We start from the raw sequence: 23707 nt of genomic DNA on the forward strand, positions 1-23707 counted from the left end.
TTAATGCAATTAAGTCGGCGGCAATGTAACAATTCAAGCCGTCGGCTTTTGGTCTGCCTCTCTCTCCAGCCCCCCCCCCCCCCCCCCCCGCGTCTCTCTCCTCCTCCTCTTATGGGCAGCCGGCGGGGACATGCGTGTCCACGAGAGTCGTTCGTCGCACCAGGAAAGCAGAGCGGGGAGGCTGCAGACATTGCTTCTGCCAGCACCCGCCCTGCAAGAACGGCAGGGAAGCCTGCCGCGACTAACGACTCTGGAGGGGACACGCGTGTCCTTGCCGGCTGCCCATAGGAGAGCGAGAGAGGAAGGGGGATCAGAGAGAGGCGGGGGGAGGAGAGAGGCAGAGAAAAAGCCGGTGACTTGAATTGTTACATTGCCGCCGGCTTAATTGCATTCAATTAACTAAGTTGTTATACGTTTGGCCGTTGCGCTGCGGGCAGAAGATACCTTAATGTCACAGGAATCAATCAATTTCTCACATTGGCCGCAGCGCAGCGGCCACTTCGCACATTGGCCGGCCAGAACCCGAAGTGGCCGGCCAGAACTAGAAGTGGCCAAACTTCGGGTTCTGGCCGTAACATATATACTAAATAACATCTATGCTGTAAGAATAAAGCCTGATGTGTAGCTGTGTCACTAATAGAGATGGTCAATGAGATGGAAATAATTCTGCATTGATGCTGATTTATGCAAATGTATGCACTCCCTTTGCTGATGAAATCAAATAATTTGATATGTTGTTAAAATTTGGTTTAGTGACTGCAAATTAAAGGGTACCTGAGACGGATGAAAAGTAACGTTTTATACATAAAACTAATCAGTCCCTCGCTGTCCTCCACCACCCGGATCTTCTGCTATGAGTCCTGGTAATTCAGCCAGTCAGCGCTGTCCAGCCGCATGCCGCTCCCACAGCCAGGAACATTCTGCACCTGCGCAATAGTTCTGCACAGGTGTAGTATGCTCCTGGCAGTGGAGTGTGTGCATGCGCACTACGCCCGACTGGCTCAAGTACCTGGACTCATAGCAGAAGATCCAGGTGGTGGAGGAGGACAACGAGGGACTGATTATCCTGAAGGCGGCTGGAGGAAGCCCCAGGTATGTATAAAACTTTAATTTCATCAGTCTCAGGTTTACTTTGTTACACAGTAGTACTATACTCTACATATGCACTCCCCACAGAGCTGCAGGGAATCCACTGAGAATGCTGTGCACATTGAACACAGAGGTGTTGTCTGTTTACAATCTCCTTATTCCCCTGCAGAGTACCTGCACATCATTCTTACATGTTCCCACACTCACATTGCCTAGGGCCTGATGGATGTTCTTTGTTCCGGTTTGTACCTTTTACAAGTACTCTTACCAAGGACTAGTTTTAGTCTAAAGGGAATAAATATAGTAGTCTACATATCCTTCTCACTTCAGTTGTCTTGTAAAATTCCTAAGCGTTGGCAGTTAAGAGACGAATTTCACGTTACATACTTTTAATCAACAAAATTGTAATATGCAAATTAGAGGAGTCGGAGTCGAGGAGTCGGAGTCGGTGGAATCCTAAACTGAGGAGTCGGGAGTCGGTGGATTTTTGGACCGACTCCACAGCCCTGGTATATACACTATATACTTTTCAATTCCAACCTATTGTTTTGCTTACTACACTATATTGGGCTCTCGGTGTCCCCACTTTTGTTTAACTTATTGAAGATATGGCGACAAGATGACCACGCCTTGTTTTAAAATGTAGCTGAGCTGAAATTCACTTACACAAAAATCAGAGGGAAGCCTCAGGATTCTGAGGCTTCCCTCTCTATTCTGCTGTCCCCCGCCGCTGAGCGTGTACGAGCGCGCACAAGTCCCGGCAGTGTTAATTACTATTCCCCCTCCAGGCCGCCATGGATAGTGGGGAATGATGTAATTCGGCTTCCAGCAATTGCTGGAGGCCGAATTACAGTGTTTTAAATGTAACTTCAGCTCCGTCTTCTGACGATGCTGAAGTTACACTCTGTGCGCTGCTATAGCCGTAATACCTAATACGGCCTATGGAGGCGTCGGCTGCGCCCAAATCTCCTGCGCTGGCTTCTTAGTGTTCGCCGCTAAGCTCCTCTTTCTTATTCATGGCCACGCAATAACCGACCGAGCCCCACATGCCCAGTAAGCCAGAGCCGCGGGCTCCGTGCTACTGCACATGGACGGATGGGCCTGCGTGGCCATTAATACTGAAGTGAGGCTGCGTGCTCACATTTCAGAGGTGCCCCCACTCTGCAACGTGGGGCTGCAGACAAGAGAGGGAAGCCTCAATAGGATCCTGAGGCTTCCTTGTCTGCAGGGTAAGAATTTGTTTTGAACCTGAGCTTCGGCTCAGGTTCACTTTAAGTGTTTTTATTGTTTGTAGGGATGATATAAAGTTGTATTCTGAAAATACACTGCAGCATATGTATTTTTGAATCCTTGATTTTGGATGGGAGGTTTTCTTGTTCGCTTTCAGCATCTAAACAAGACAACACCAGAACATTTATATCACACTTTTCTCCTGGTGGACTCAAAGCGCCAGAACTGCAGCCACTAGGGTCGCGCTCAGTAGGCAGCAGCAGTATTAAGAAGTCTTGCCCAAGTTCTCCTTACTGAATAGGTGTTGGCTTACGGAACAGGAAGCCGAGATTTGAGCCCTGGTCTCCTGTGTCAGAGGCAGAGCCCTTAATCAGTACACTATTCTACACCCGTGAACTCATCCACAGACATACACCCAGCCGCCCCCTCCAGTGAACTCCGCCTAAACACCCTGCACATTTCCCGCTCCCATGCGAGACTGCAGGACTTCTCAAGAGCTGCTTCCACTCTCTGGAACTCCTACTTGGTTATAAGGCCAATGAGTTCTTTAGCCATAGCAATGCCACATTCTGCAGAAGCGTTCAACATACAGCATGAGCCGTTTCCACCCCTGGAGGATAGTCTCCCTGTACCTTCCACACATCAGGAAAAAACACATGGAAGCTTCTCACTCCAAACACTTTACTGAGGTGAATGCTTCACATTTATTTTCCATGAATTTCTTCAGGGTAATGATTATTTGCCCACATCAGCCTTGTTTCACCATCAGTCTCTTGGTGAGAGGAGCCATCGTTAAGGTAAAAGGAGTCACAGTGTACTCCTCCTACCTCTCAAATTGTTCCTTTAGGACCTCCTTCAATGGCTCCTGCTCAACCCCCACCACCCTCTCAGTTAGGGTTCTTTCAAGGGTTCTGTTCTTAGTCCCTTGCTGTTCTCACTTTTACACTGTCTCTATCGGCAAATGTACCTCTTCCCTGGGCTTTAACTACCTCCTATACACACACGACACCCAGATCTAACTCCATATCAAGGACCTTTCAACCACCACCACGGACATGCTTCTCAACCATCTCATCCTGGATGTCAGCCGGTTTCCAGAAGTTAAACCTGGATAAAAAAAAAAAATTCCTGCCCCGAGCTATCTAACCCCCCACGGACATGTCACTGTCAACAGTACAATCATCTACCCGACTGCACAGGCCCCCTGCCTGGGTGTCACTGTGGACTCAGCCCACTCCTTCACCCCCACATCCAAACCATTACTAGGGCCTGCAATTTTCATTTATGCAGCATCTCCAAGATCTGTCCCTTCCTGACCCCAGACACTGCCAAATGCTTCTTCCGTGCACACATTTCCCACCTGGACTACTGCAACATCTCCTGTCAGGCCTCCCTCACCAAACAATCCATCAGAAATACCTTTATTTGCAAAGTACGGCAACTGACGTAACCGAAATGGATTGTGGTTCATATGGCAATGGCAGTAGTACGTGAGACAAAGATACATGGGAAAATACATTGATAAAAACATGAGCAGCAAAGTACAGCGCATAGGGGCAAGCATAACTATGCTGTGGGGCCAAGGCTGCACAGGGTCGCTTGGAATACAGAGTTGGCGATATGAACTCTAAGGGACCCGATGCAGCCCCGGCCCCACAGGATAACTATCATGAACGCAGCAGCCAGACTCTTCTACTCCTCCCACCATGCCGTCTCCACGACTCCCCTTTGCAAATATCTCCACTGGCTCCCGATGCGCTTCTGAATCAGCTTCAAGATCCTATGTCTGGCCTAAAAGTCTATATAGAAATTCTGCCCAAGCTACATCTCTGACCCAGTCAGCAGATATACACCTAGCCGCCCACTTCACTCCTCCAACAACCTCCTACTAATCACTCTCACACTGACGCTTTCAGAGAAGCCTACATTACACTGGTATAATTACCTGCACACCTCCGCTCTGACGCCACGGCTCCTCCCACATCCAGATGATCTGCAGTTCTGCTCACCTGTAAACAGGAGAAAAACCGTTGATGAGAGTGCTGCTGCTGCCAACATCACGTCAAACAATACCATTTCTGGAACTCTAACAGCATCCCATGCATTCTCTGATACTTCCATTCGATTCACAGCGAATTCAAATCACTTTGATTGAATCTGTCAGCCCTCTATTGCACCAACATATCTGATGGATTCTAGGCAGTTTATCGACTATATAATCAGACATCTCGTAGAATGGCCGAGGATTGGGATGGGAGAAGGCAGGGCGCTAGTCTACTTTAGGGGACGCAGCTGGAATCTTCTTAAGTAACATTCCATCAAGTAACATTCCTACAGCACAAAGCATTGAGATTGGCCAAATAAAGTGGGCGTAGATTTTTCTTTTCTTTTTTTTAATTATGTTGAATCTTATTGAAATTTTACACGTTACACAACATAACAATCCACCCACAACCCAACATTTCCCACCCTCCCTGTGGTTCAGTGCACCAATTCAGCAGCAAGAGAGTGTGGCAGCTAAACACTGCAGTTAAAGCAGTAGGATCAGCCATACTATGCCACAGGAAAAAAAAACACATATATAGGTAGATATATACTTGATCTACTTACATAACACATGTATTATACTGTCCACGTTTTGATTTCAGTGAATGTTATATAGTAAATGACGAGAATTCTGTTCCTGGTGGGGGCCATGTCTTTTGCCCACGGTTAAGGCTAACTCGTGATGTCATTTCTGCCCTTTACTTTTTTCCCTGTCTCCTCCAATCGCTGAGTCGCCTCAGCCTTGCTTGTAAACACAAGTGAGTAGGGGATTAGGTTTCAGATAAGAAGCTGGCAGGGAAATAAAGGGAAGAGGAGGAATAGATTATAGATAAAAAGAACCCCCAGCATGCAATTCTTTGGCACGACTACTAAAGGGCCAGTGTTCCTTAAGTATGTGATAACTCCAAATCATAACAACAGAAAAAGTTTTGAAAGTTTTGAATGCAGGATTAGCATCTTTATCACTTAATACACTCAGACCAGTTGCTGTTGAAATTTGATTTTTATGGTGACGATACCGCTTTAAGAGTCACCAGATATTATCATATACCAGAGAACTCTATACTACCATTGGACTTAGAAGCCTTCCTGCTGGGGAGCTGTCCAAAACGTTGTGAGTATCTGTGTAGTAGACCCATTGATGCCAAATCTTATCAAACTTGGTGGGACATTTGCGATTAAGATAAATAAGCTTATACCAGACCATAAATGTAGTCTCTTCAACCAGGAGATAGAAGAGGGGGTGTATCAACACCCATTTTGTGAAAGACGTGCCGTCTCCCATAGAAGCACATAATTTTTACCAGGATGATACGTTGAGAAGAGAGGGTGGACTCAGTGTAAAGTCCAAGGAGTGTTTTAGGATCCACCACTAGCTTCTCACCCATCACCCCTGTCATGGTGTGAGCCAATTCGGTCCAGTAATCCACAAGAGCCGGGCAGCTCCGCAGCATATGAAAGAAATCACCAGTGGCTACCTTACACTTGGGGCAAGTGTCAGGGTAGTGTGGGCGTAGTTTACTACAACCTATTGGAAACCTAGCAGTTCTAGAGGCCGCTGTCCACTCAACCACATTAGCTAAATTTCCCTATGAGGTTTCCTACTGGGTCCCCTACAATAGACTAGTGCCAAAGGCAGAGCGATGGGATGGGGAAGGTAGCGGTGGGGGGAGATTATTGCATTGAGCAGTATAACACTTGTGGCTTGATAATTGCAAGTCAGATTTATGCTGAACTCTATCAGAACTGTGCAAGCTAGGCAGAGAAGAGATGTCTATCAAATGGAATTCAGTCAGACACTGATCATTGGGATTGGCATAGCGGGCCATAATCTATCATTGTATAGATAGGACTTACAGAGAAACTTTAACCAAGGATTGAACTTCATTCCAATCAATAGTGGATACCCTCTTTCCCACTAGAAATCTACCTTTTCTTGAATAGCTCATCGGGGGGAGTCTACGTGGCTGATATAATGGTGAAGCCCCTCCCACAGTGGGATGCATTAAAAGGGGAATAAAAACTTGGGATGCTAATATAATACTGCCCCTGCTTACCTCTCGATTAAAGAGAACCCGAGGTGGGTTTGAAGAATTTTATCTGCATACAGAGGCTGGATCTGCCTATACAGCCCAGCCTCTGTTGCTATCCCAAACCCCCCTAAGGTCCCCCTGCACTCTGCAATCCCTCATAAATCACAGCCATGCTGCTGACAATCAGCTTGTCAGAGCTGGCTGTGTTTATCTCTATAGTGTCAGTCTGCTGCTCTCCCCGCCTCCTGCAGAACTCCAGTCCCCGCCTGTATCCCTTCCCTCCCTGCTGATTGGAGGGAAGGGACGGGGGCAGGGACCGGAGCTATGCAGGAGGCAGGGGAGCAGCTGAGACTGACACTACAGATGTAAACACAGCCTCACAGCATGGCTGTGATTTATGAGGGATTGCAGAGTGCAGGGGGACCTTAGTGGGGTTTGGGATAGCAACAGAGGCTGGGCTGTATAGGCAGATCCAGCCTCTGTATGCAGATAACAATCTTTAAACACACCTCGGGTTCTCTTTAAGGCCACATCTGAAATATGGGATTTAGTTCTGGGCACCGCATTACAGGAAATTTATTGCAGTTTTAGAGCAGGCACAGAGACTAGCAATACAATTGGAGGGATGGAAGGTCTTACTTACCAGGAAATATTAGATAAACTGGGCTTATTTAGTCTGGAGAAAAGATGCCTTAAAGGGGATCTAATTAACATGTATAAATACATCAGAAGGCAATATAAAAGCTTGGCGGATGAGCTTTTTTGTCCCTCGCCTTTTGCAAAGGACTAGGGGACAAGATCTTCACATGGTGGAAAAAAAAGTTTTAGCCATTTATTTAGGAAAGGGTTCTTTACAGTAAGAGTGATTAAAATGTGGAATGTGTTGCCACAGGAAGTAGTTATGGCAAATTCTATATATGCGTGATTGCCATCTGGAGCCAGGAAGAAATTATTTTCCGTTTTGGGGCTAATTGGACCATACCTTTTCAGGTTTGTTTGTTTTTTGCCTTCCTCTGGATCAACAGGCATATGTGAGGGTGCAGGCTGGTGTTGTACTTTATTTTCTGATTTAACTTGATGGAGGTATGTCTTTTCAACCCAAATAACTATCATGTAACAGTGTAAGAGTGTGATGTCATGACCAAGGGCCTGACAGTTTGCTGTCTGTGAACCTCGTTGCATTGTGGGAAATAACATTTTTCCAACTACCAAGCAAGCAATATCTCCCTCTGTGCATAGAACTCTCAGTAACAAACATTCTGTACAGATCACCTGACAGAACTAAAAATGTCACTGCCAGTGATAAATTTTAGATTGTAAATCAGGGAGATATAAGATTTTACAATGGGCAAACACTGACTAAATAATCTAGAACTGAATATTGTAAACAATAAACAATTGTATTCATTATGCTATTTTCACTACAGTTTTTCTGTAAGAGAACCCCACCACCACATCAGCTGCACTAATTATCTGGATGAAATATGATTTCATCACTGCGCACAAGCAACGTGGGTTAATATTAGCGGGCGGTACTATTGTGGTGGCTGGATAGTGTAATGGTTAAGGGCTCTGCCTCAGGCACAGGAGACCTGGGTTCGAATCTCTATTCAGTAAGCCAGCACCTATTCAGTAGGAGACCTCGGGCAAGTCTCCATAACACTGCTACTGCCTATAGAGCGCGTCCTAGTTGCTGCAGCTCTGGCACTTTGAGTCTGCCAGGAGAAAAGCGCGATATAAATGTTCTGTTTGTTTCTTTGTTATTGCGTAGTGTGCACTCTTAAGTTTTGCGCAATCCTTGTAATTGCCCCATGATATGAAGCAGGCGCACTATGGCACCAACCTGTTATCTCCGTAAAGGCTTTTGAACAGGCTCCACGTGTGCTCCTATCCAATTCAAGTCATGGCAGATGCACGACTTGTGATTGGCATAGGATGTAGTCAGTCACAGCTTGTGTTACTGCCCCCCTAATAGGCCTTCCTGGAGCAGGAAGGTGGTTGGCTGGAGAGTATTTTGCAGGCATCCACATTACCGTCAGTGACTGGTTGAATTGGATAGAAGCAAAAGTGGGATAGACAATACATGTGGAGCCTGTTTGAAAGCCTTTACGAGATAACTGATTGGGACAGTAGTGCGCCTGCATCATATCACGCGGCAATTACAAGGTGCGCACATAACTTAGGAGCGTACGCCACACAACAGTACCACATGTAGTGTGCGCTGGTTTTATCTCGCGCTGCTTGTGCATGATCGCTTTACAGCTTATTTGTGAGTCCTTAGATATCCACTCTGCCATAAACAGCTGTTATACCCCACACTGACACCTCTTCACCAACTGTTGAGGCCCAAATCTGGCGTTAGGGCCTGTTCATACTGGCTGCTTTTGCAGAACGCATGGAATTAGTACAGAAACGCATGTAAAAAAAAACGCATGCGGATGTACGCGTTGCAATGCGTTTTTTTGGTCCATTTTTGTAGCAAGGCGTTTTTGTCTAAAAGGGGAAGTGTTTAATAAAGATTGATCTGTGCAGCTGACATCATATCCTGGGTGTGGGTTGTGATGGTGTGGCTAGGGTCTTTGTACAGCTGTACTCTCACTATGAGCTCCTCTGTGGAGAAAGTTTTTCTCCCTACATCTACGCCGCTGCTTTTTGCAGGAGCAGCGGCGCGCCCTCCTCTCTTCTTCTTCGGCGCCATCTTGAAAGGAACTGACGTCATACAGGAAACACAAAAGAATGCTGGGAACCGCGGAGGGAAACGCACGCTAAAACGCAATAGTACGCGTTTATTATAAGCGTCCATAGACTTTCATTGCGTCCGTTTCTATGCGTGACGCACAGAACTGCATGCAGCAATGCGGATAAGAAACGTATGCGTCTCATACGCATACATGTGAACTAGCCCATTCAAAACCATTACGAGCCGTTTCTATGCGTATTTGCTACCCGTACGCGTTCCCTGAAAACGCCTAGGAACGCGCATAGTATGAACAGGCCCTTAGTCTACTTTAGGGGAGCTAGCAGGAAAACTCATAGGGAACAGTTCTCCAATTACAGCACGCACTACAGCACAAAGTGTTAGCTAGATTTCCCTATGAGGTTTCCCGTTGGGTCCACTAAAGTAGCACCCTAAATCTTACCATACATGAATATCTCCATTATATTCCAATGCCAGTACACCCATACCTAATCTATCCCTACAGCAATGCCCATAAACTGTCACCCCTCCTCCCCCATACACTGTCACCCCCTTATACACTGACACCTCTCTTCCCCCATACACTGTCACCCCTACTCCTCCATACACTGAATCCCCTTATACACCGTCACCCCTCCTCCTACATACACTGAATCCCCTTTGACACTGTCACCCCTCCTCCTCCATACAATGAATCCCCTTATACACTGTCACCCCTCCTCTTCCATACACTGTCATCCCTCCTCCCTCATACACCGTCATCCCTCGTACCACATACCCCAGAGGTGCCCACACTTTTCAGCTTGTGAGCTACTTAAAAAAATCAGCAAGTCAAAATGATCTACCTATATACAATTTTAGGAGCATACTTGCATACCTCCCAACTTTTTGAGATGAGAAAGAGGGACACTTAAGCCACTCCCCTGCCACACCCCTGATCGCACCCCTAGTCACACATACCATAAAGATTTCATAAGAAAAATATGTTGTCTTATAATTCAAACCACACTGGTCCTTTCTATCCTGGTTTATTTACCTTCATATTAACATTTGAAAATAAGAAATATATTAATTTTAAAGATGGGAATAAAGTTAAGAGGCAATTAAACAAATGTTTTAGTCGAGAAATACTTATATTTACCTAGAAAGAGGGACAAAGTCCTGAAAGAGGGACAAATCAGGAGGAAAGAGAGACAGAGCTCCCAAAAAAGGACAGTCCCTCCAAAAGAGGGACAGTTGGGAGCTATGCACTTGTTTATACAGAATGGAAAAATGTAGTGGGGTCGGGATCTACCATGAAGTCCTTCTCGATCTACCTAATGGGCACCCCTGACATACCCAGTTAGGAGAGGTAACAGTATTTGAAGGATGAGTGGTGACAATGTATGAGGCTATACAGTGTATAATGGAGGAGGCTCCATCATACACTGTATACCCTCATACATTGTCACCACTCCTCCTTCATATACTGTTACCTCTCCTCACCCATACACTGTTACCCCTCCTTACCCCATACACTGTCACCCCCCTCCCTCATACACTGTCACCCCTCCTCCCTCATACACTGTATACCCTAATACATTGTCACCCCTCCTCACGCAGACACTGTATCCCCTCCTCTTCCATACACTGTCACCGCTCTTCCTCCTTACACTGTCACCCCCCTCTGGTGTTTCTCGGCTGTTATCTCACCTCTCAGCCGACATGTTCCCGCGGGGCAGTCTGGGTAATCCTTTGGAATCCCGACGTTCAGCGTGTGACGTCAGTGCTGTGTACGCCGACGGCCGCTGCCATTTTATTGAAGCTCAAAATCAGCTGCGAACAAAATCTCCAACAGCATGGCGCCTGCGAGATCCTGCATGTGCTGTCACTCCAATATCCCCTCCCTGAGTCCCTGTAGACAAAAATAGACAAGACAAATAACTTTTCTTCTGGTGGACTGTACCTTAATATCTCCTCATAGTCAGCCCAGTACCCCCTCCCTCTGCCTCAATGTCCCTCCATGTACCCCAATATCTCCTCATAGTCTGCCCAATACCCCTTCCCTCTGCCTCAAAATCCCCTCCATGTACCCAAATACCGCCTCATAGCCCAATACCGCCCCCCTGCCTCAATATCCCCTCCATGTACCCCAATACCGCCTCATAGTCAGCCCAATACCCCCTCCCCCTGCCTCAATATCCCCTCCATGTACCCCAATATCTCCTCATAGTCAGCCCAATACCCTCTGCCTCAATATCCCCCTCTGTGTACCCCAATATCTCCTCATAGTCAAAGACCAGTGGAGAGTTAGGGGGCTATTCAGAAGAGGTCCTAGTGGGCAGACAAGGGGGCCAGTGAAGGTCATAGGTGGCTATTCAGATGAGGTCCTACTGGGCAGACATGAGACTATTGGAGAAGTATAGGGGCTATTCAGATCAGGACCTAGTGAGCAGACATGGGGGCAGTGGAGCCTATAAGATGTTTTTCAGATGAGGTCCTAGTGAAAATATATAGGTCCAGTTGAGGCTATAGAGGGCTCTTCAGATGAGGTCTAAGTGGGCAGACATAGGGCCAGTGGAGAGTATAGGGGGCTATTCAAATGAGGTCCTAGTGGGCAGACATGGGACCAGTGGAAGCTATACACGACTCTTCAAATTAAGTCCTAGTGACCAGTGGGGGCTATTCATAAGATGTCCTAGTGGGCAGACATAGAGCCAGTGGAGACTATAAGGGGCTTTTCAGATGAGGTCCAATTGGGCAGACATGGTGCCAGAGTAGGGTTATAGGAGCCATTCAGATGAGGTGCTAGTGGGAACACATGGGCCAGTGGATGTTGTAGAGGGCTATTCAGATGAGGTCCTACTGGGCAGACATGGGACCAGTAGAGGCTATAGAGGACTATGCAGATTAAGTCCTAGTGAGTAGATATAGGGTCAGTGGTGGATATAGGAGGATATTCAGATGAAGTCCTACTGGGTAGACATTGAGCCCTCTATATCCTCCACTGGCTCCTTTCTTCCCACTAGGATCCATCTGAATAACCGGCTATAGGCTCATAGCAGCCGGTTATTCAGATGAGGTCCTAGTGGGAAGAAAGGAGCCAGTGGAGGCTATAGAGGGCTCTTCAGATGAGGCGTTAGTGGGAAGGCATGGGCCAATGAAGACTATAGGGGGCTATTCAGATTAAGTCCTAGTGAGCAGACATGAGGCTAGTGGAGGCTATAGGGGGCTATTCAGATGAGGTCATAGTGGGCAGACATGGGGCCGCCAGTATATCTATAGGGGGTTATTCAAATGAGGTCCTAGTGGACAGACATGGGGCCAGTGGACACTATATGGCTAGTAAAATATGTCGTAATGCCTTTGTCAAGAAATTTAGCAAAGCATCGGGTAAGATCAGATCTTTCACTCAATCGAAGTTTAGAATCCTGAAGAAAGTGTTGAAGAAGTTACCAGAATTCAGGGATCCTCCACTATTCTCTTTTACAAGGGCTCCTTTGATCAGAGACAAGGTTATGAAGTCAGATAAGGGGCAGAAAGAAGCTAACAGTGTTGGCAGGCTTGGTATGTTCGCATGCCTCAGTTGTGCACAGTGTAACAAGGTCCTTCTCCCTCGAAATGGAAAAAGCTTTGATATGTGAAGTCACTTTAATTGTGACAACATGGGCTATGTGCAATTCACTTTTTCTCCTGGAGATATTTTTCATCTTCATTAACTTTTTTGCACCTTTCAATGGGAAAAGTACCAAAAAGTAGGTGAAAAAGTACTGCCACATAGGAGAAAACTCAGGTTAAAACGTTAATTGCTTATGGGCTCATGTGTTTTGGGTCAAGTGCCTGTGTGGGCTTCTTTCTATTGGCCTGAAATTTCAGAGGTGTCTTGGCATTTTCCCCCATCGTGGGGGAAGTATGATAGAGCACATTATAATAGCCTCCTATTATAAAAATTAGCACTAAATTGGGGATCAGAATAATAATTAGCACATTAATTAAAAAAAGCTCTAACACAAGGAGACAGTATAATGAGGGGGAGTATAATGAGGGGTAGTATAATAAACAGCCTCACGACTTTTAATGACCATGCCTCCTGCAAAATAAATGCAGGGGTTCCTCAATCAGATCAAAAAAATTGTTTTCAAGAATTTCTTGAGATCCCAAAGTTATTTGCAGGGTTCCTCCAGGGTAAAAAGGTTGAGAAAGGCTGCTCTAGCCTTTAAATACATTGAGGTGTATTCACTAAACTGCAATAAGCAGAATAACATGTGTAAAGTCTTTTGCAAAAAAAAACTACCCCATTTAGAACCACAAACAAAGGATAAATAATGTATTCTACAAAACTGTACAACACCTATGAAACCTATTGTATACAAATCATAATTGGGACAACATGTTTATGCATGACTCCCATACTTCAAAGATTGTGCAATAGTCCAGATCAGAGGATTGTCCACACATGAGCCAATTTGTATGCAGATTTGAAATTGTCCACAAATGAACCAATTTGTATGCAGATTTGCAATAAGTTTGCACTGGTGTTTGAGAATAAAGTCAGAATGCTTGGCCTTAACAATTATCCATTTAATCCACCCTGTAATTGTAACCCTTTTTCCAATCCAGGGAGCCACAAACCTTGGTAATAACAGGAAGATGAGTTATGGCCACGACCATTCGCAGCACTACCAACCAAACAATGAGGCAACAGAAGAGTGAGGTATGTTGAAATTCAGCACCCAATCACAGTACTGAATCAACCATACACTTATGTCTCACAAGGAAGTTTAGCCTCTAAACAATCTCCACCTGTCATAAAGGGACTCAGGAGGACCAATCACAGCCTGCCCAGATAAAGTCAATGAAGAGGCAGATATAATTGAACAGTTTGTGGCTGTCTATGTATAGAAGTAACAGTATGGTATGGTCTCACCCAATCAGCATTGTTTGCAAACAGGTCAATGGATGCAAGCTTCAAAGGTAGTTTCTCCAGTAGATCCTACATACAGTCCACTGAGAGATTGCGTGACAATCATGGTTTTTCAGCAACAAGGTGCTGGGCAGTCATGCTATGGTGGTATCCAGCCAGATAAATTTGCTGGTCCATGCTTCTGCCTTTTAAAAACCAATTCCACCACAGTGGCCAATCCGGTTACGCCACCCATCCCTCCAAGACGCCCCCCACACACACACCTGCACTTGGCCATGCACAACATGCTGAAGCTTAAAGGATACCAGTAAAGACCCAGGGAAGAAAAAGTAACACACCCATAAGAAGAGGGGAGGCTGGGAAACCCTTAGAACCTTCCTGGTGCTTTTTTCGCTCTCCTCATTCCCCCACCAGGTCCCTGTTTAAACCTCCATCCGACTGCATCTTTGGGTCTCTGAGTACCTCTGAAGACGAGTGGCTCCGTACTGCACACACAGATCTGCGCTTGAGCTTGCGCAGAAGGAAGGGAGCTACTTCTTTTTTCTTTTTCTTCCTTGGGTGGTTACAGGTATTCTTTTATGCGTCATTCGAAGTCTGGGGGGCAGGGGGCATTAAGACGATAAATTCAGCAATACTTATATTGTAATAGGACCCTATCGGGTTTCCACCCCTAATATCCAGGTGGACTCTGTTCAGAACAGCGTAGCCTATAGCTTTCTAATTGCCTGAATTTTCTTTATGTACATGTTAAGCCACCGCCGAGTGCTCATTCTTGTACCCGGATGTGATCAATAGAGAATATGACCTTGTGCCAGTAGTTCCACTTTTATGTAATGCAGCAATACAGTGCTGTAACCAGATAGGAATGTTCTTCGCATGCGGGAGGTGGAGTGCCGCTGCAAGATTAAAGTAAACCTGAAGGGAACAAAAAAAATTGTATATTGAAACCTACAGTTAGGTCCATAATTATTTGGACAGAGACAACCTTTTTCTAATGTTGCCACAAGGAATTCTAAATGAAACAACTCAGATGCAGGTGAAGTGTAGACTTGCATCTTTAGTTCAGTGTGGTGCATAACAATTTAAGGCAACTAAAGCATTTTGTAACACATAAAAAGTAATTGGACAAATTAAATAGCTGGGAATAAAATGTTCATTTCTAACACATGGTTGAAAACCCTTTGCTGGCAATGAATGACAGCCTGAAGTCTTGAAATCATCGACATCACCAGATGCCGCGTTTCCTCCTTTTTCATGCTCTGCCAGGCCTTTACTGCAGCGGCTTTCAGTTGCTGTTTGTATGCGGACTTGCCACAAAGTGGTCCAGGGAAGTGTACTGAGGGAGTGCTCAGTGACAGAAGAGAGTGTTGTCCACAAATCAGTAGATCAGAAATTGCAGTTATACAAGGTAAGCTAGACGGTATTGGAGTGATTGGGGAAGATTCTATTTTCCAGAAGCTGTAGTAAGAAAGGCTGGTTGGTGAACATCAACAGGAAATGATGGTGTAGAGTGTGATGATGGGGTGGGTTTTGACACCACTTTGAAGCTTGCACATCCGGCTCCTGGGTCCACCACTCTGCTCCTCAGCTTTAGTGGAGGTAGAGAGGGAGAAGGTCCTGCTAATTCTTCTAAACAAGGCTGCTTCTCTTTGAGTAGGGGCAGCAGAGGTTACTTGTGCAACATGAATACGTAAGGAAATAAAGGAGGCAAATGCTTTTACTACCAGTCTACTGGAATAGAGTCTGAAGAAGGCCTGTTGGCCAAAAGCTGACTCATTTTCTTTTAATTTATCGAATATATGGTATCATCCTAATTTAAATCTTCCCTTAATTAAAGAGTGAGCATCAGTAGCCAACTGCTCTATTTTCGGCCATGTGGACACTCCACTGAGCTGAATGGTGAATCTTCATATAGTAAGTCCTACATCTGATGTCCAGGTTTTTATTATTCCTGCTCCATTGTAATTGCAGGTCACAGAAGTTGAGGAACTCCCAAACAGCAGGGATCTTGAGAGGATGGACTCCAGCTGTCCTTGTGTATCTCTGCTGACAGGTGAGCAAGGCCTGACGAGGCTGATGGTATAAGTACCCTACTATTTTTGAGCCCTCTTCTCCATCTTCCAGGATGTTCCTCCTTATCCTTCTCCTGCCCTTTATTTTGATGGTCCATGATTTTCTCCATATTAGTTAATGTACCTAATCATCTAATGGCAATCTTCTACTCTTCCTCCTTAGAATAAAGTAAATGTTGGGCATCAGAGCATGGTAGGTCTAGTTGTCCCTTCACAAAGGTGGTGTTGGGTTCTTTGTCAACAGTCCCGCAGTGGAATGCTGGATTAGTTTTGAAGACAGCTACATGTTTACGGCTTCAGAGTGGCTGAAGGATCTGGCAAGGAAAGGAGCATTAGAAGCCTGCTCATTGGACATACTTGGCAGACAGAGAAGAATATAGTTTGGGAGATCCTTGTTGGGTCTCCCTCTCTTCTATATCTTCAGTGTGCGGCATTTGTAAGGCATGGCCAACATCACTCTGGTAGGAATGGCAGACATGTCTGACCTCTTGAAAACTTTGAAGTCCTATTACAACTTTGTTTTGCTACAGCTGACTGAGGATCCAATTTCCCCTGTCCTTGTTGTCCGCCACCGCTGTCCACATTGCCCCTTCCTTTAGGTCTGCCTAAAAAAAGACATGTTGTTTTAAGTTTTGAATGTGTTGATGGGCCACCAAGAGCTGTGTACTTTATATTACAAAAATAATACTATTAAGTGTGACCACAACTAAATACACGCTAAACTGTATGCTTTATTTTCTATCACTAACTTGTTCCAAAAAAGAAATGAGAGGTCCGCCTTATAACCGAATGCCCTATGTGACTCCAAATGTATGCGCACTAAATTGTGTATAATTAAACTATCAAAAGTGTCAAACTCAGCTAATGTAGTAAACAAGAAGGTGTATCCAGTACTGCAAGGAGTGTTTATTGCCCAATACAGGCGTGCAAGTGCACACTAGCGGTAATCCGCATTCAAATTGGTAGAACAATCATTGCGAACCTAGCACTTACCATAGAGGGGGAATCAATGCCGGATACACTTTCTTGTTTTCTATGACATTTAATGGCTCAGAGGACCACTTCATCAGATACCTTATTTAAAGGCAGTACTAGAAATTATGAGGACCACCAGCAAAACTGTGATGCTGCCCCCCCTCCCCCATCATCCACAACCATTTCCACCTCCCCCATTAAAACTTTCTCAGCTTACAGGCTTATCTGCCAGGAGTCATCTAATGCTGGGCATACAGGATCTTCTCAAAAAATTTGCATATTGTGATAAAGTTCATTATTTTCTGTAATGTACTGATAAACATTAGACTTTCGTATATTTTAGATTCAAATACACAAAACTGAAGTAGTTCAAGCCTTTTATTGTTTTAATATTGATGATTTTGGCATACAGCTCATGAAAACCCAAATTTCCTATCTCAAAAAATTAGCATATTTCATCCGACCAATAAAAGAAAAATGTTTTTAAAACAAAAAAAGTCAACCTTCAAATAATTATGTTCAGTTATGCACTCAATACTTGGTCGGGAATCCTTTTGCAGAAATGACTGCTTCAATGCGGCGTGGCATGGAGGCAATCAGCCTGTGGCACTGCTCAGGTGTTATGGAGGCCCAGGATGCTTCGATAGCGGCCTTAAGCTCATCCAGAGTGGTGGGTCTTGCGTCTCTCAACTTTATCTTCACAATATCCCACAGATTCTCTATGGGGTTCAGGTCAGGAGAGTTGGCAGGCCAATTGAGCACAGTAATACCATGATCAGTAAACCATTTACCAGTGGTTTTGGCACTGTGAGCAGGTGCCAGGTCGTGCTGAAAAATGAAATCTTCATCTCCATAAAGCTTTTCAGCAGATGGAAGCATGAACGCACTTTTGAACCAGAAACAGCGGCAGAAGCGCCTGACCTGGGCTACAGAGAAGCAGCACTGGACTGTTGCTCAGTGGTCCAAAGTACTTTTTCGGATGAAAGCAACTTTTACATGTCATTCGGAAATCAAGGTGCCAGAGTCTGGAGGAAGACTGGTGAGAGGGAAATGCCAAAATGCCTGAAGTCCAGTGTCAAGTACCCACAGTCAGTGATGGTCTGGGATGCCATGTCAGCTGCTGGTGTTGGTCCACTGTGTTTTATCAAGGGCAGGGTCAATGCAGCTAGCTATCAGGAGATTTTGGAGCACTTCATGCTTCCATCTGCTGAAAAGCTTTATGGAGATGAAGATTTCATTTTTCAGCATGACCTGGCACCTGCTCACAGTGCCAAAACCACTGGTAAATGGTTTACTGACCATGGTATTACTGTGCTCAATTGGCCTGCCAACACTCCTGACCTGAACCCCATAGAGAATCTGTGGGATATTGTGAAGAGAAAGTTGAGAGACGCACGACCCAACACTCTGGATGAGCTTAAGGCTGCTATCGAAGCATCCTGGGCCTCCATAACATCTGAGCAGTGCCACAGGCTGATTGCCTCCATGCCACGCCGCTTTGAAGCAGTCATTTCTGCAAAAGGATTCCCGACCAAGTATTGAGTGCATAACTGAACATAATTATTTGAAGGTTGACTTTTTTTGTTTTAAAAACATTTTTCTTTTATTGGTCGGATGAAATATGCTAATTTTTTGAGATAGGAAATTTGGGTTTTCATGAGCTGTATGCTAAAATCATCAATATTTAAACAATAAAAGGCTTGAACTACTTCAGTTGTGTGTATTTGAATCTAAAATATATGAAAGTCTAATGTTTATCAGTACATTACAGAAAATAATGAACTTTATCACAATATGCTAATTTTTTTAGAAGATCCTGTACACGGTGAGATTCTTCTTATCAATTGAGCCGCTGATGGCTCGATTGATAATTTCCGACAGGTCCGATCAGCAAGGCGCTCGATTTCCCGCTCAATACCCGCGGGCGAACAATGGGAAGAAAACGAGCAGAAGATAAGGAACGCCCGCGGGGACGAGCGGGAATCGATCCAGGCACCGGCGGGGACGGCGCATAAATCTCACCGTGTATGCCCAGCATAACAGGTGTAGCAATCATGATCTCTCACCTAGCAATGTTTAGTTGATTCTGGCAAATGTGGAAGAGGAGATGTTTTATTTCTATGGAATAGAACTAGATATATTAGTGTTTGGTGTCATCATGGAACCAAGAATGAGTAGTACATGATTTTATTGTAATAAATGTGGTAACTGCAAGCAAGTAGAAATAGCACATGACGTGCTGGGATCTGTGTTGAAGGGCAGGGCTTCCTCCTACCCCTCCAAGTTGGAAACCATCCTCATAGTGGTCAGAGACTATAATGCTGGATACACACGGTGCGTTCGCGCACTCGATTTTCCCGTCGATTCCCGTCGATTTGTTTATTTCCAACATGTCCGATTTGGATTTCGATGGATCGTTAGGTCGATTCGGCATACTGCGAATCGACCTAACGATCCATCGAAATCCAAATCTGACATGTTGGAAATAAACGAATCGACGGGAATCGACGGGAAAATCGAGTGCGCGAACGCACCGTGTGTATCCAGCATAAGACCATTGGGACATTTGCCAGATTGGCCTAACATTTACTATCACAATAGGATTTGGATCAGGAGCCCCCGGGAGGTCACAGAGGGACTCCAAGAACTTTACAAACATGCAGATCTATTGGAATCTGAACACTGACAAACTAAAGTAACTTTCTTCATTTAAACAACTTTTATTTACTGTCAGCTATGTTGTTTATTTGTTCTTCATTTTTGCCTTCTTTCTATAAATTTTATAATGCACTATTTTACTTATTACATTATATAAAGCATTTAGGGTTATTATCCTGCTCTGAGTATACACAGTTGAAAGCCACCACTGAATGTTACCGTAGAGATATTGGACCATATCCAATTAACTTTTTCTCCTGAGTTTTCTCCATAATGAGAATTTGAGAACTTGTCAATAAAATGCCTTTTAAACCACCACCAAGCAAATTTTAGCACTACTTTTTACACAGGGGCGTAACAATAGACCCTGCAAAGGAATGCAGTTGCAGGGGGGCCCAGAAGCCGCATGGAAGGAGGAGGGGAATTTATTTTCCCTGTGCTGAGAGACTGACAACTTAGGGCACAAAGAGAAAAAGCTTTCTGCTCTCTGCACACTCTAATGACTGCATCTGCTCAGCCACTAACAAATCATACAAAGTTTTGTAGACAAAGATTTGTCGACAGTCCCTATTTGGTGAGCAGCAGGCTCCTGTGTACAGCGCCCAGCCCCCAACCTCTCTGCCCCTCCCCAAGTGCTCTATACTGTAGTGATGCTGGAGATGTCTGCAGAGCCTGTTCTGCTCCATCAGAGATGGACAGAGTAAATGTAATAAGCAGAGGCTGGGAGCACATTTGTCTGTCGCTTTTCTGTATGTGTTATCTGCACACTGTGTGCGTCTGCATGTGTGAAAACATGCACGTTTTATGACCGAAGCTAATGTAATTGATAGAGAAAATATGTGCAGTGCTTCACTGCTGTCCATTGGTTCTCAGTTTACCTGTGCAGAAAACTAGTGGGGGAGGGGGGCAACCAAAGTTTCATAGGGGGGCCCAGTGATTCCCAGTTACATCCCTATTTTTACACCTACTTGGTACATCTCGAACTGCAAAAAGCTAAAAAGTTATTTTAAAGAGAAGATTTCAATTTTTCTCCTTGGAGAAACTCAGGAAAAAAAGTTAACTGCATATGGGCAATTGTGTTTTCCATAGAGCAAAGGGTTAAGAAAAGGTTGTTTATAACTTTAGTCTTCAGGTGGTGTCCCTGTTTATAGACATGTGATGGCAAGTTATGTGATTATGTGTATGAGCACCCCATGGTTCTCTTAGGGGCGTAGCAATAGGGGGTGCAGAGGTAGCGACTGCATCGGGGCCCTTGGGCCAGAGGGGCCCCGAAGGGTCCACCCTCCATCACAGTATTAGCTCTCTGTTGGTCCTGTGCTGGTAATAATCACTTTTATAGATGCTTTGAATAGTAGTAATCCTTAAAACACTGTTCCCTATCTCCTTCTTGCACCTCTGACACTGTGGTTGTCTTTGGCAGGTTTTGGTGCGCCAAATCAATTGTTATGTATAGAGTGCTTGGGGGGGCCCCATGTAAAACTTGCACCGGGGCCCACAGCTCCTTAGCTACGCCACCGTTCTCTGTTATATAGATTGTGATCCAGAATGCTGGAAAATCTATGTGCAGCTGTGAGAGTTGTGCCTTCTTTTTTACATGGATTTGCACTATAATTAGGAGGGAGCATAATTAAAATGATTTCTAATTGCTTTGTAGTTGTTAAAACACTCTTTGCTGATCACACTTCAAAGTAGGTGAAAACAAACTCCCAAACATCCAACTTTCAAATATCAGTATAATCTCGTTATAGTAAACTCTGATATAATAAACCTCTGGGTATAGTAAACTAAATGTCCAGGTCCTGGCCATTCACCATTATAAGTGTATGGGAGTAATGCCTGGTATAATAAACCCAGATATAATAGATCTTCTATTATAGTAAACCTGTTTTTTGGCTCCTTCGGTATTCTGTATCCGGTTATAGTGGAAAGTGGGCGGGCACATGTGCCATAGGTCAGTCAAAGACCCATGAGCCGCGGTTGGTGGGTGGGTGGGCTGGCAGCCACTTGTAGCCTGCTCTCTATCTGCACACTACTCTGTGCCTGCATGGATTACCTCAAAAACACAGGTGAGACCTATGCTTCCTGTGTAAGCTGCTGCCTGATTACTGAGGGAATTGCCTGTCATCTGTGACTTGCTTGTGCATGGCTGCAATGCTACAGTATCATCCAGGTCCAATGTGGACAGAGGAGAAATACTGTACCTGCATTAACTGGTGAGACCTATGCTTCCATCCTGTGCAAGCTGTTGTGTGATTTTTGTATACAAATCCCTGCATATTGAGCACTGTGCATTTTTAGACGCTGTCTGTGCTTGCTTGCTGAAGCACTGAAAAAGAAAACAGGACTCCCAATTATTGACTGAGTTAAAGGAAAGGTCCGAGGATAAAAAAAAAAAAAGTTCTACTTACCTGGGGCTTCCTCCGCGTACGTTAAAAAGGGGCGCTGGGAAAAAAGGGCGCCGGGTTTTTAACGATAAGCATGGATAACGTTTAAAAATGTATTGTACTGTATTTCGTTTAAAATTAATGTTTTTTAAAGTTATAAATCATTAAATAATGTGCATTAAATCGGCAATTGTAAAAACGTTAATCTTTCGTTTAAATAGTGAAACGTATAATAAAGTTTTAAAAAAAAATTACTAAGTAACCCTCCCTGTACCTACCCCTAACCCCTAGACCCCCCTGTTGATGCCTAAACCTAAGACCCCCCCCTGTTGGTGCCTAAGTAACCCTCCCTGTACCTACCCCTAACCCCTAGACCCCCCTATTAGTGCCTAAACCTAAGACCCCCCTGTTAGTGCCTAAACCTAAGACCCCCCTGTTGGTGCCTAAACCTAAGACCCCCCTGTTGGTGCCTAAACCTAAGACCCCCTGTTGGTGCCTAAACCTAATACCCCCCTGTTGGTGCCTAAACCTAAGACCCCCCTTTTGGTGCCTAAACCTAAGACCCCCCTGTTGGTGCCTAAACCTAAGACCCCCCTGTTGGTTTTTTCGTTTAAAAATAATGGGGAAAAAAAAGTACTGTTTTTCGTTTAAAAATAATGTTTGGAAAAAAATATTGTACTGTTTTTCGTTTAAAAATAATATTTAAAAATGTATAAATCATTAAATAATGTGTAATCATGAGAAACAGTAATAAAACATTAAATCTCCGGGCGCCGCTTTTAAAACGTTAGTTTTCTCCGGCGTCCTTTTTTCCTATCGGGCGCCCATTAAACGATATTTATTATAGGAGTGAATGGCGGCGCCCGATTTGTCCACTAGCCTCAGGCGCCCGAATTTACTGTTTCCGCTTCCTCCAGCCCCTGGCAGCCGATCTGTCCCTCGCTGCAGCTACGGGGTCCCGGGGTCTCCTCCGTTGCAGATGCCGACCTCGCCAGGTTGGCATGTTCAGTGGCTGCACGAGTGCTCACGATCGCGCTCACGTAGCTTGGAGCATTCTGCACAGTCGCAGAACTACTGCGCCTGCCCAGAATGCTCCCAGCCATGCGACCGTGAGCAGCGTGGCCACACCCTTTCGCAGATCCCGACAAGTGACATATCAGCTGCCAGGAGCTGGAGGAAGTAGAAGTAGATTATTATTATTATTTTTTTTATTTATATAGCACCAACATCTTCCGTGGCGCTGTACATAGTACAAACAAATAATGGGGAACAAATATACATAAGAAATACAAGACACTGTACAGTCATGACATTGAATAGAATAAATACAGATACATACATAGTTGATATGTAGTTGGTAAATGTACATATGTTAAAATAACAGCAGTATGAGAAACACTAGGAGGAGGTCCCTGCCCTTGCGGGCTTACAATCTAGAGGGTAGTGGGGAGGAAACAAAAGGGAAGGAAACACAAGGATTAGTGGGTGAGCCAGTGTGCCTTCAGTACTACCTGTAGCAAATTATAGGCTTGTCTGAACAGGTGTGTTTTCAGAGTACGTTTGAAGGTTTCCAGACTCGTGGCATGACGAACCGGCTGAGGGAGAGAGTTCCAAAGGAG

General features: G+C 44.8%; 2 protein-coding genes across 4 annotated transcripts in view; one reads left to right on the forward strand and one right to left on the reverse strand.

Moving 5' to 3' along the window:
• Nucleotides 1–10841, reverse strand: part of TJAP1 (tight junction associated protein 1) — an 86691-nt gene extending 75850 nt beyond the window's left edge. For both annotated transcript variants that reach the window (XM_068232570.1, XM_068232569.1), the window contains exons 1-2: nucleotides 10789–10841; nucleotides 4265–4328 (exon numbers count right to left, since the gene is read on the reverse strand). The gene's annotated coding sequence lies outside the window, so the exon portion shown is untranslated. The remainder of the gene's footprint in view (nucleotides 1–4264; nucleotides 4329–10788) is intronic.
• A 1318-nt stretch (nucleotides 10842–12159) lies between these two features.
• The window catches only part of DLK2 (delta like non-canonical Notch ligand 2), a 65663-nt gene continuing 54115 nt past the window's right edge, over nucleotides 12160–23707 (forward strand). Inside the window, exons 1-3 of one of the 2 annotated variants that reach the window (XM_068232572.1) lie at nucleotides 12160–12830; nucleotides 13696–13789; nucleotides 15971–16052. The gene's annotated coding sequence lies outside the window, so the exon portion shown is untranslated. Of the gene's footprint in view, nucleotides 13790–15970; nucleotides 16053–23707 lie in introns of both variants that reach the window. The other variant, XM_068232571.1, reaches the window with a different exon arrangement.

The sequence above is a fragment of the Hyperolius riggenbachi genome, chromosome 4 (genome assembly GCF_040937935.1).
Source record: "Hyperolius riggenbachi isolate aHypRig1 chromosome 4, aHypRig1.pri, whole genome shotgun sequence".
Lineage (NCBI taxonomy): Eukaryota > Metazoa > Chordata > Amphibia > Anura > Hyperoliidae > Hyperolius > Hyperolius riggenbachi.